Here is a 10658-nt window from a genome sequence, read left to right as displayed (position 1 = left end):
GTGCTGAGATTACCTGAAAATCTTGTTTTTCTTTGAAAAAAAACCCATATTTCCCTGTTGTTATGCCTGCTGTGGGGAGCCTGAGCCTGTGAAGGGTGGCATGAACTTGTCACTCAAAACGATTAAAGGGCTTCTCAGCACAGAAAGGGGGCAGGAGACCCTGGTGGGTGAGCACGAGTGGCTCCCAGGGAGCTATCAGGCACATCCCAGGGATTTACTGGAAGTGCTGGAGGAGGCTCTGCCCCAGCAGTGACTGCCTTGCACCGACGTGGCAGGGCCTGTGTCACTTCTCATCACTGGCTCCACAATCTCTTCTACGGGAACCTGGCAGATTAATTCTCTATTTGTGGGTGTGGGAGATTGATAAGGAGCGGGGCCGGGAAGCAGGGAGCTGCTGAGCTTTTTGTTCTTGGGGCTGCTCTGGGGCAGCTGGTGAGTGACAGTGAGGTGCAAGGGCCCTTCTGGCTACCGTGGGGATGCCTTTTCTTCTAGAAATAGCCCTTTGCACACCAGAGGAAACAATATTCTCATTATCTGCTGCCTGCCCACCTCGTGGCAGGTAAATCGAGCGGCAAACAAGCCCTGTGCAAGGAGAGACTCCCCAGGGCCATCTTATTTTGGTGGTGCTGGGTCATTATGTCCCTAATTTCTGTGACTTGGGGGTCTCTGGGACCCCAGGTAAAGACCAGCCAACTCTGCTTGTGGCTGGATGTGGGGCTCAACCCAATTTTTCCATGTGCAATGGACATAAGCATGGCCTTGCTGCAAGCCACAGCCACCCCCTGACCTCCTGTGTCCCAAACTGGGTCCCCACAGCACGGCCTGAGGTCACCAGCCAAGGGGCTGCTTGGTGGCCACGATCAGGGCTTTAGGGTTGAAGCAAGGTGGGGGAACCCTCATGCCTCATACGCTGGTTTTCCAGTTGAGTGCCCTGTGCCACCGAGGGCAGCAGTCACGTTTTGCACTGAGCACAAACTCTCTGACCTCCCCAGGGGCTCCCGGGGCACGTGAGCCGTGCGGGAGCTGGTGGGGTTTGCAGCTGAAGGCTGTTCCTTCCCTCCCGTCCCTGCCGCTGGCCCTGGGGGAGCAGCCCCAGCCCGCCCGGGCAGCAGGACGGGCAGAGCTTCGGGCTCTGCCGTCGAAGGACGGAACAGGAACAGTGCAAGGGTGCAGCGAGGCCGCCCAGGGGGGTGGGAGCAGGGTCTGTGTGTGTGTGTGTCCCCCCTCCCCTCCCCCAGGATGCTGTAACATCCCAGGAACAGCCCGAAGGTCCCGTTCCAACTCCCGAACTGAAAACAAAAGTGCGTCTTGTTCCCGTCCTGTTTTCAAAGCCGGAAAGGTCGGGGCTGCGAGAGCCCTGCCAGGCTGGCCCCATCGCCTGCTGCTGCAGCTCCTGCCCACCCGCGGGGCTCCCGGCCACCCAGCCGGGCTGCACAGCGCTGCACGCCTCCCTGAGAACCCGTGTTTGGACCACCTTGCTCTCCTTCCTGCTCTCTGCGCTGACGGGGCCGTGATGCTGCTGCCTGGAGGGAAGGGAGAGGCACAGAAGTGCCCCCCGCCGCACCCAGCCTGGCCACAAAGCTCCAGCACAAAACACCATCAGCTCCTGGGATCGGCCCTGACACCGTGAAGGGGTTTCCTAACCCACCTCCAATCCTCCAAGCCCCAAGAAGGGCTTGGCTCTTGTTAGATGGGGCCATAATTAGAGGGATGGGTGAGGGTGGAATGCAAAGGGTGCCCATGGCAGGACCAGCAGCGTGGCCCTGTCGTCACCACACCAGGCTCTCAACTATCCCCCTGTGCTTGGTGCCTGCATGTGCTGCTACCTGCTCAGCAGAGGTTATTAGCTGAGAAAATCATTAGGCACAGGGCTGGGAGCTCAAGGGACATACATGTGAGTGCCTCTGTCACTTGGAAATCGATCCCAGCCATCCACCCAAGCTGGGTTTCCTCAAAGCTCTCCACTGGGGAGGAGGAGAAGAAGGTTCAACTGGATGGATGCTGACCCTGCTCCAGCCTTGAGCCCTCGGTGGCTGCTCCCAGCCTGGGCTCTGGAGGACTTGCTGCCCTCTGAATCCCAGAGCAAATGGCTGCATTTTGCCCATGGACAGAGACCAGCCCCTGAAGCCAGGAGTTGGCTGAGCCCTGGAAGGAAACTCCTGCAGTGGAGCAGACCAGGCTGGGCTTTGGAGCCAGAAACTGGAGGCTGGGAGGATGTTGTGGAGGAGCAGCAAGACCTGCTCAACCTTCTCTATCCAGGAGTGGAGAGGGGGTACAGAGACCTCTGGGCTGAGCAAGCAAAGCTTGCAAAGCTGTTTGCACACCAGGATGTTCTTATTATTAGGGACAGTTGTCCTGCCTGGCCCTGCAGCAAGCAGAGCACTTTGGGGGTCCCTGTGCCCGTTGTGCTGGGAGCAGCATACCTGAGAGGCACAACTCTCCCTCTGAGCACCCTGTGTCCCCAAGGCAGCTCTGGCATCCTGGCTGACTCAAGCAGACAGCGTATTGACATTCGCTTTGACCTTTCGAATCACAAGGATGTTCTGTCCTTCCTGGCCAAGTACAGCCTGAATACCCTGTGGGTGGATTATACTGTATATACAGTGGCTGCAAACACGGAGCTGGCAAGAGAGAAGCCTGTTTGTGTGCTTGCAGGGGCGAGGCGGTGCTGGGATGAGTGAGGAACTCTTGCCAGTGCCTGGTTTTCCTCCCAGGATGCCCAAGCGGATGCAGCACACTAAGGGAAAAGGACAAGGATGGAGGCAAGAGAACTGCTGGTGGCTGGTTTGGGGAGGGAGAGATGGGCTCCTGCAGAAGCAGGAGCCACAGCCTGGCCCTTGAGCAGCCGCCCCCTCCCCGCCAGCTCCGGAGGCTGCTCCCAGCTCCCTGCCTTTCCCATCCTCTGCCTAATTATGCCTTTTGTTCCCAGAGAACATGAAGAACTGCAATTAGGAAGCAACATGCACAAATCCACCACAAGGGCCCAGCTGGATCACAGCGATGGTTCCTTCCCTCCCAGCCCTCCCAAGTTCCCCTTCTGGGCAGTGTCTGTTTCAGCACAAAACCCACCCCAGCCCCAAAAGCCCGAGCTGATGCGAAGGGCAGCAGTTCCCAAAGGTGTAACAAATGGTCACAACAAGTTCATGGCACTTAAATCAGCAACTTTCTCCCTCAAGTGTCACCTGTGCCATGGCACATCCCAAATCCTGTGCCCTGGGAGGGCAGAGAGCAGGGCCGAGAGCAGGGTGAGGGTTGCAGGAGGTGGAGGGACCCATCTTCATCCTTCCCTGCCCCTCACTGCCCTTGGGAGCCAGAGCAGGTCCCTGGACAAGGCTGTTGGGAGGGTTTTGGCAGAGGCCTCTCCCAGGCCCTGCCAGCAGACAGGCTTTGCCATGGGGCTGGCTCCATCCAAGGCTGTCCCAGCCCGGAGCCGGTAACCCTGCAGGCTCATGGCGCCAGGGAGGCTGATGGCCTCGTGCTCCTAACCCAGATGTGCCACTTATCTCTCCCCTCTCTTGCCCTGAGACTTTTTTTCCTCTCTGTTTTCCCAGCCAGCTCGTAGGACTCTTATCTCAAGCTCTGAATCATCCTTTCCCAAGGCGTACCCAGCAACATTCTTTGCAAACCCATTCCAAGGGGCTTATCCATGGCACCAGGGGCATAAATGAGACAAACAGGCAGGAAAACCCTCTTGCCTTAAGTCTTCATGCCATGTTGGTGTCCCTGAGCCCCTTCCAGTATATAAGGCAGGGTATAGCAGGGGCAGCTTGGCCACAGTGCCAGTGCACAGGCAGCAGAGCATGAACCTCAACGTCCAGCATCACCTGTGTCACTTGGTCATGGCCATGCAACCTCTGCAGCAGAGGAGGGAAAAAGGGTGTTTGAAAGCTTCTGTGAGCCAAAGGAGCCCTGGGAGTTAATTTGACACAGGCTGCTCTGAGAACAGGCTTGCACTTGACAGTTGGCTGCAGCCTCCTGGTTTGTGAAGAATAATTAAAAAGCAAGTGAGGTGTGGAGCCCAAGGCTGGGCTGGGAGCTGAGGGATGAGAGGGGATGGCATGGGACAGTCAGGATGGGTAGCCTTTGCTGATGCTGCCCCAAAAACTGCATGTTTGTGAGCCTGAGCAGAGCAGGGAACCCACAGCTCAACAGACCCTGTGGCACCCAGCAGCCACCAGCAGCCACGCGAAGCCCCGCACTCTCAGCTTGCACAAATGCTCACTCGTGTTGCCGAGTGAGCCTCGTGCATCAGAGCAGCCCCAGCCACAGTCAGCCCTGCCTGGGAGATGCTGAGTGCCCAGGCCTTGCAGAGCATTGGTTGGAGGAGGAGGAATCAATGCCCAGGCAGGGGTTTCTGCCACGTGGCTGGTTCACCCGCCCAGTTGCTGGGGACAGGAGGTGACATTTGCTGTGGTCCCAACCTGGATCCTCGTGTCTCCCCAGCAGGGAGCAGGGCTGCTTGGTGCCCTCAGTGGAAGGCTGCAGCAAGCCCTGCTGTCTGCCATGGCATGGCCCAGAGGGGCACCACCAGCCTGCCAGCAACCTGGGGTAGCTGAGAACACACGCAGCTCGTGACACCCACCAGCACTCCGCCCTGCGAAGGCAAATCCCCTCCTAGCTTGGTTTCTAAGGGGAGAAGGTTTCTGCCTGCTCATCCACCAGCTCTCCCCTGCAATTGCAAGTTTAAAACACTATAAAATTTAGGAACGGGAGGAAAAGAGGGACCTCACTGGCCAGATCCAGCCTGGTTCAGCCTTTCCCAGCTCAGAGGAGCCACTTCCCACCCCTGAAATAGCAGCTCAGATGATGCTCCCGGCAGCTGCGGATGATGATGATGATGCAAAATGCTCGTTATCCGGCAGGAACAATTAGGCTTATGGCAATTATTTTTGCTGTTGCTGAGAGATGCTGGAACAGGCCAGCCAGCAGCCAGCTCCTGGTGTAATTCCTGGGCAGGAGAGACGTGGCCTTGCCAGGAGCTGCCATTGCCATGGAGGAAGAGCAAAAGGCAGCAGGAGCATCCAAAGAGCATCCTGCAGTGCTTGGAGGGCCAGTGTCATGTGGGAGTGAAAGCAAGGACAGGCAAATGTTTATCTGAGACTTGAATGCCCCTCTCCCGTGCCAGTTGTTTGCATTCAGATCAATGAGCCAACAACAGCTCCAGGCTGGATTGAGCCATGAGCATCCTATGGTCACTGAGCTGGGCAGTGGCTGCTGAGCTGAGCTTTAGGGCACGTTCTTTTGGGGAAAAAGTCAGGCTTCTGGCTGAGAAATGCCCATGGGGGGAAAAGTCAGAACAAGGAAGGGTTTCTTTTTCCCCCTTGACGTTTGAAAACCATGTTTTGATGCTACTAGAACGAAGCAAGCCCTGCTTCCTGACAGCTGCCTGGAGTCAGAGACACAAACCAATCCCAGCCCAAAAAATAACTCCTCCTTGGATAAATGGGAGTGTGGCTGGGGTGGCAAGAAAGCTTTTGGACAGGATGGGCAGCCAGGAGCAAGAAGTGAGAGCTGGAGGGATGCGGGAAGCTTGCTCTAGGAAAATCCAGGCCATTGCCCATTGAAGACTTTATCTAAGGCAAGCATGCCACCACATCCTGGCCTTGTTTGTGCTGCAAGAGCCAGCAAAATTCCCGGGAAAGTTTAGCTAACTGGTCAGCAAAACCTCTCTGATATGCTTTGTTTATTAGCAGCTAAACATTAAACCCTTGGCAAACAGGGCTCCTTGGGGCCAGGGACGTGTGACTGTGACAAGCCACCCTAGGGGCTCCCAGCCCCAAAACCAAGTGAGAGCTGCTAGGGCAGCCAAGGAAGGGGTCAGGCTGCTCCAGGTTTGGGGATGGCAGCACCCCAGGGCTCTGGGCTGGCAAAAGGAGCCCAGGGCAGGGAGGAGGAAGGCTCACCATAATGTTTCTCTTGCTGTGGCCCTGCAGAAATGCACCTTTTCCCAGGTCAGAACAAGAATTAAATGGTTTCTCGCTGGAGATGGATGGAGACTTTTCCACCTCCCAGTGCCTTCATTTGCAAAAGAGAAGTGCCCCAGAAACATACTGCTCTGGCACATCAAGTGTATTCTTCAAGGACATCTGAATCATCCTGCAAAGCTCATGCAAAATTTGCGTTTTCAGTAATTAGGCCATTTATAGTGAAATGGCATTTGCAACTCCAGCAAAAAACTAAAATCTTATCTGGTATCTTTTCCAAACAAAGCCCCTTTCCTCTCCTTCCGTGCTAAGTAACCAAAGAGCAACATTTTGAAGTGCCCAAGTATCAGGTAATTGCTTTTCCTGCCATACTTGAAGGGAACATCACACACATAAACAAAACCTGACCCACTTTAGCAGAATAAGAACTACACCAAGAAAGGGAGCAGGGATGTCAGTAAAGTCCTAACACGGCCCCATTAGCAAGTCTACAAGCATCCAAATAAATTAATCTTGACAAGTCTGTCCTGAACAGAACAAGCCATGAAAATGGCACCAGGCCCATGGATGCACAAGGAAGCACATGCAAAGGGATGCACACACAAAGGAGGGATGCACAGACAAAGGAGGGATGCACACGTATGTGCTGCTCCACTCCATCCCCTTCCCAACCTACAAGATGTGTATTCAGAGGGGTCAGGGAAGCAAATCTTGCCCGGGCTGAGTGCTGGGCAGTGGTACAGGCTCTTGTGGCATTGCTTGAAGGCTGTGATTGCAGGAGAGGGCAGACACTGCTGCCTCATGCCTCTCGTGACACGTGTTCCATGGCTAACTCACGATTTGTAAATAATTGCAGGGCTGTTGCTGAGTCACCGGCCGCGGGTGACAGCCAGCAGGGATCCAGGGCTGGCTTTGCCCAGCACCAACAAAGGCACTTCCCTCTGCAGGGGTTGGGCTCCTCGGGGACACCCCAAACTCACACTCCAAGCTCCTTGCTCCTGCAAGTTTTGCCCCTTTGCACTAGGCTGAAAGCACTTGAGCCTGGCTCCAGGATGACCTGGTGGGACCCTGAGGGGACCGATGGCTCCCAGAACCCACCACCCTGGGATGCCCCAGCTGCCTGAGGGAGGCAGTGAGCTTCAGTGCCTGGAGATGGGCCAGGCTGGGGGCCGTGGCTGATCCAGCTGCGTGTTTTCCTGGATCTATGCTCCTGCGTAGCTGAGGTTGTGCAAGAAGTCAAAAAGTCCTCCCTCTGTGCTCCCCGTGCCCACGCGCTGCCTCGGGTGCCTCCCCGCCGTGGCAGGCAGCCCAGGCCAAGCCCCCGTGTTTGCCCAGCAGTGGGGTGGCATCAATGAACATCACACCATCACTGGACACTCCCTGTGCCCTTGAATCATCCCCATTCTCCAGGCTCAGGGCACAGAAGCTCTGGCATCAAGCTCAGGCCAGTGTCCTGTGGCTCCGACACCGAACCCGGAGCTACAAGCAGCTTGGCCAAACCTCCTGTGCCACCTCTTGTCCCAAGCTCTGCCCCATATGCAGGGCTCCCCAGAGAGGCAGCCACTCTCCTCCAGGCTGGCATCTCCCAGGCCATGGAATGATGGCTCTTTTCAGGACGGCAGACCCAGGATGGGGCATTGCAGGATTTCAGCAGGCTCTGGCAAAGTGGGGTGAGCTCCAGGAGGCACCGGGATGCTCTGGATGCATTTGGTGCTTCTTGTTCACACCAGATGGATCTTAAACCCCGATGGTACCCGGGGCAGCAGCAGCTCTGGGAGCACATGGTGGTGCAGGGCTGCATGTCTGGGGCAGCCAGACCTCCAGGGCCCAAATCTCTGTGGCTAAAACATTGCTTCAAAGGGTGAAGCTTGGCTTACAACCCTCCCATTCCCATCAGCACATCCGATGAGCCAGGAACACCAGGGCCCTGAAATGGCTCCTGAAGGACTCCAGAATTCAAGACAGGGTAGAGCCTGAGAACATATTCCTATCTGCTCAAAATTAGGAGGATCTCAGCCAGGAACCTGAGCAGTTGCAGGATCATACACATGACCTAACAGAAAGGGTCAAAGTTTCAGTGCTGCTGACCACAGCCAAGGGTTGAAGACATAATTTCTCATCCCTATCACCCTGTGCCAGGTGGGCACAGCCCTGCCAACACCTTCCCAACTTGGCAATACAGACTTATCCCACCACGGCAGCTTAGCAAGACCTAAATAGAAAATTCAGGCTAACAAGGCAGTGCAGGAGCTGGAGGAAGAGATAAAGTTCAACCTGGTGATAGCCACATAGTAAAAAATGATAAGAGAGCTGGTGGCAACATCACAACAAGCTCCAGATGGTCCAGCAGTCAGGAGCAGAGCCTGGTGAAATGCCAAACCATCTATATAAAAACATCAAGTCATTGTAAGGAAAAGGTGAAAGGCAAAGAGTCACCTGCTGCTGGATTAAATAACAGGCGGTAAATCCCTCAGAAGTTACCTTTGGAGGCAGACAAGAGGTGCAATTTGTCTAGAAATGACAGGGGAAAAGAAACCAAAACATTGGTATCGTAAAGGAAATGGGCAGTAACGGAAGAGAGTTTAGATACAGATTATTTGATCAGCTGTTTTTTAGGATAATGGGTTAACCAAATGTTTGGGTGAGCAACAAATGGATGTGATGGCTTTAAAATGTGGGAGATCAGATGGTTTCGAGACATTTGCACGTTTCAGAACCTGGCTGTCCAGCACACGAGTGACACAAAGGACTGTAATCAAATGCAGGAGGAAACAGGCACCAAATCCAAGGGGGAAGTTATTCATTTAACACAAAGAATCTTTCTTCATGCACGGAATTTTCACATAGTGGTCATTCAAACCCTTCTGCTAAGGATGTGACAGTGGGTGAAAAAATCCAGGCTGGAAATCAGGAAGAACTACAGACAAACACCATCTCCACATGAGAAGAGTGGATGGTCAGACACAGCTCTTCCATCTGAGATGGAGACCCTGACAAGACTGCACAGTGAAGTAGAGGGGGACACCGTGGTGGTATCTATTAGGAACTGCATTACAAGGGTATAACCCAGGTCATCAGTCACCTCAAGGGGCAAGGGTCTCACAGCCTAGAGCTACACATGGGCAGGTGAAGGTCAGGTCACACCAACACTGCTCCTCAGCTGAGGTCAACACTTGTCTGCTGGCCCAAAAGGACATCTCCTCTACCCTCCTAGACGTCTCAGCTGGGTCTCACCTCCCCTCACAGTCCTCACCAGGGATATGGACACACCATCACAGCACAGATACCTCACACGCTGACACTCCAAGGGTGACCACACAGTCTCATCCAGCCAATTCACCAGAATCTTCAGTGACAGAGGAGCCTGTCAAACCACAAAACATCCCTGCTCTCCCCTGGATTTGCCACGAGACACAACAGGGACAGAGGTGGGTCACCCGAGGAGCTGAAGGGAAGGTGAGAGGCAGGAAGAGGGAGGAATGCCAAGCAGATAAAGCTGTGTTTTCCAGCTGGTGTGGGAACACGACACGAAACGGGAACTGAAGGGCACAAAGCACAGCTGGCTGACAGTGCTCTCAGTGTGGCTGAACAGTATCTGCCTGTTGGCACCTGCTCCAGCGACCGCCTGACTCACCCCTCAGAGGCAGGAGTCCATCAACCCTGCAATTAGCTGCTCTCCTTCGTCAAGTCAAGGGGAAAGCTAAAACCAGCCCAGTACAGAGGGGAGTGTCCCCCACAGAGCCTGAATCGAGTCTCTCTTTAAAACAGCCCATAAAGAAGTGACAGGAATGAACCTGTGGGCTCAGCCCCACGCGGAGGGACGCAAAATTCTGCACCTCCTGCTTGGCTTAGTCAAGGGCCATAAATACCACCAGCATTCCCACTGGGATCAGCTTGGCAGGACCTGCCCCCCGCCCCTTCACACATTCCAGCATCAGTGCCCAGGCCGGGATCTGTTCCTAACAGTAGGTACAAAGTGAGTGATTGGATCTGCTATATTTAGAGCAAACAATCAATACTCCGCGTGCCTAAATGGTTACCAGCATTTGATACATCAACAGCCTCTGTTTGCTGTTTGAAAGAAAGTGGTTTAAAAAAAGGGAACTGCCTTCCCAGTTATCCTCAGCCTGTAGCTGTTGAGCAGAGGAGGCTATTTCAAAGGAAAAATTAAATTAAGCCAACCCTGAAAGAAAAAAAAACCCCGTGACACCAGCTGGGATTGTTAGTGCCACAACCCCTTCTGTGGAGAGAGGGGTTTAAACACAGCAGAAGCAAACTGGGGCTGTTGGGTGCAGAAGGACATCATCCTCCAACCCCCCCTTTCCCAGCCTCCCAGAGGTCCCAGTCCTGACACGAGGTTCCTGTCTCTCTTCCTCCAGATCCCTCCAGTTCCCAGCCCTTCCCTTCCTCCCTCAGGCAGCAAACCTGGTCCTGCATAAGCATCCATCCTTCAGGCATCCCAAATCCCCTGCCACTGCCACTCAGCCCCTTGCAATGTTGTCCCCAGCCGCATTCAAGCCAAACTACTGACACCAACTAATAAAGAACCGCGGTGAAAAGCTGGGACCTGCGAGAGAGTCAAACCCCTGCTGCGCTTAACGATTTAACACGGAATAACAGCATTTCCTCCCTAAGGTTGGCTCGAAAGGGAGGGATGCACAGAGGGACATCAGGCTGGGTGCTGCAAGGGGCGGTGCGGGACGGGGCGGGACGGGGCGGGACGGGACGGGCGGT

Source organism: Chaetura pelagica, unplaced genomic scaffold (assembly GCF_000747805.2).
Source record: "Chaetura pelagica isolate M959 unplaced genomic scaffold, ChaPel_1.0 scaffold408, whole genome shotgun sequence".
Classification (NCBI taxonomy): Eukaryota; Metazoa; Chordata; class Aves; order Apodiformes; family Apodidae; genus Chaetura; species Chaetura pelagica.
The sequence above is the reverse complement of the archived record's forward strand: the minus strand, read 5'-3'. Positions refer to the sequence as shown.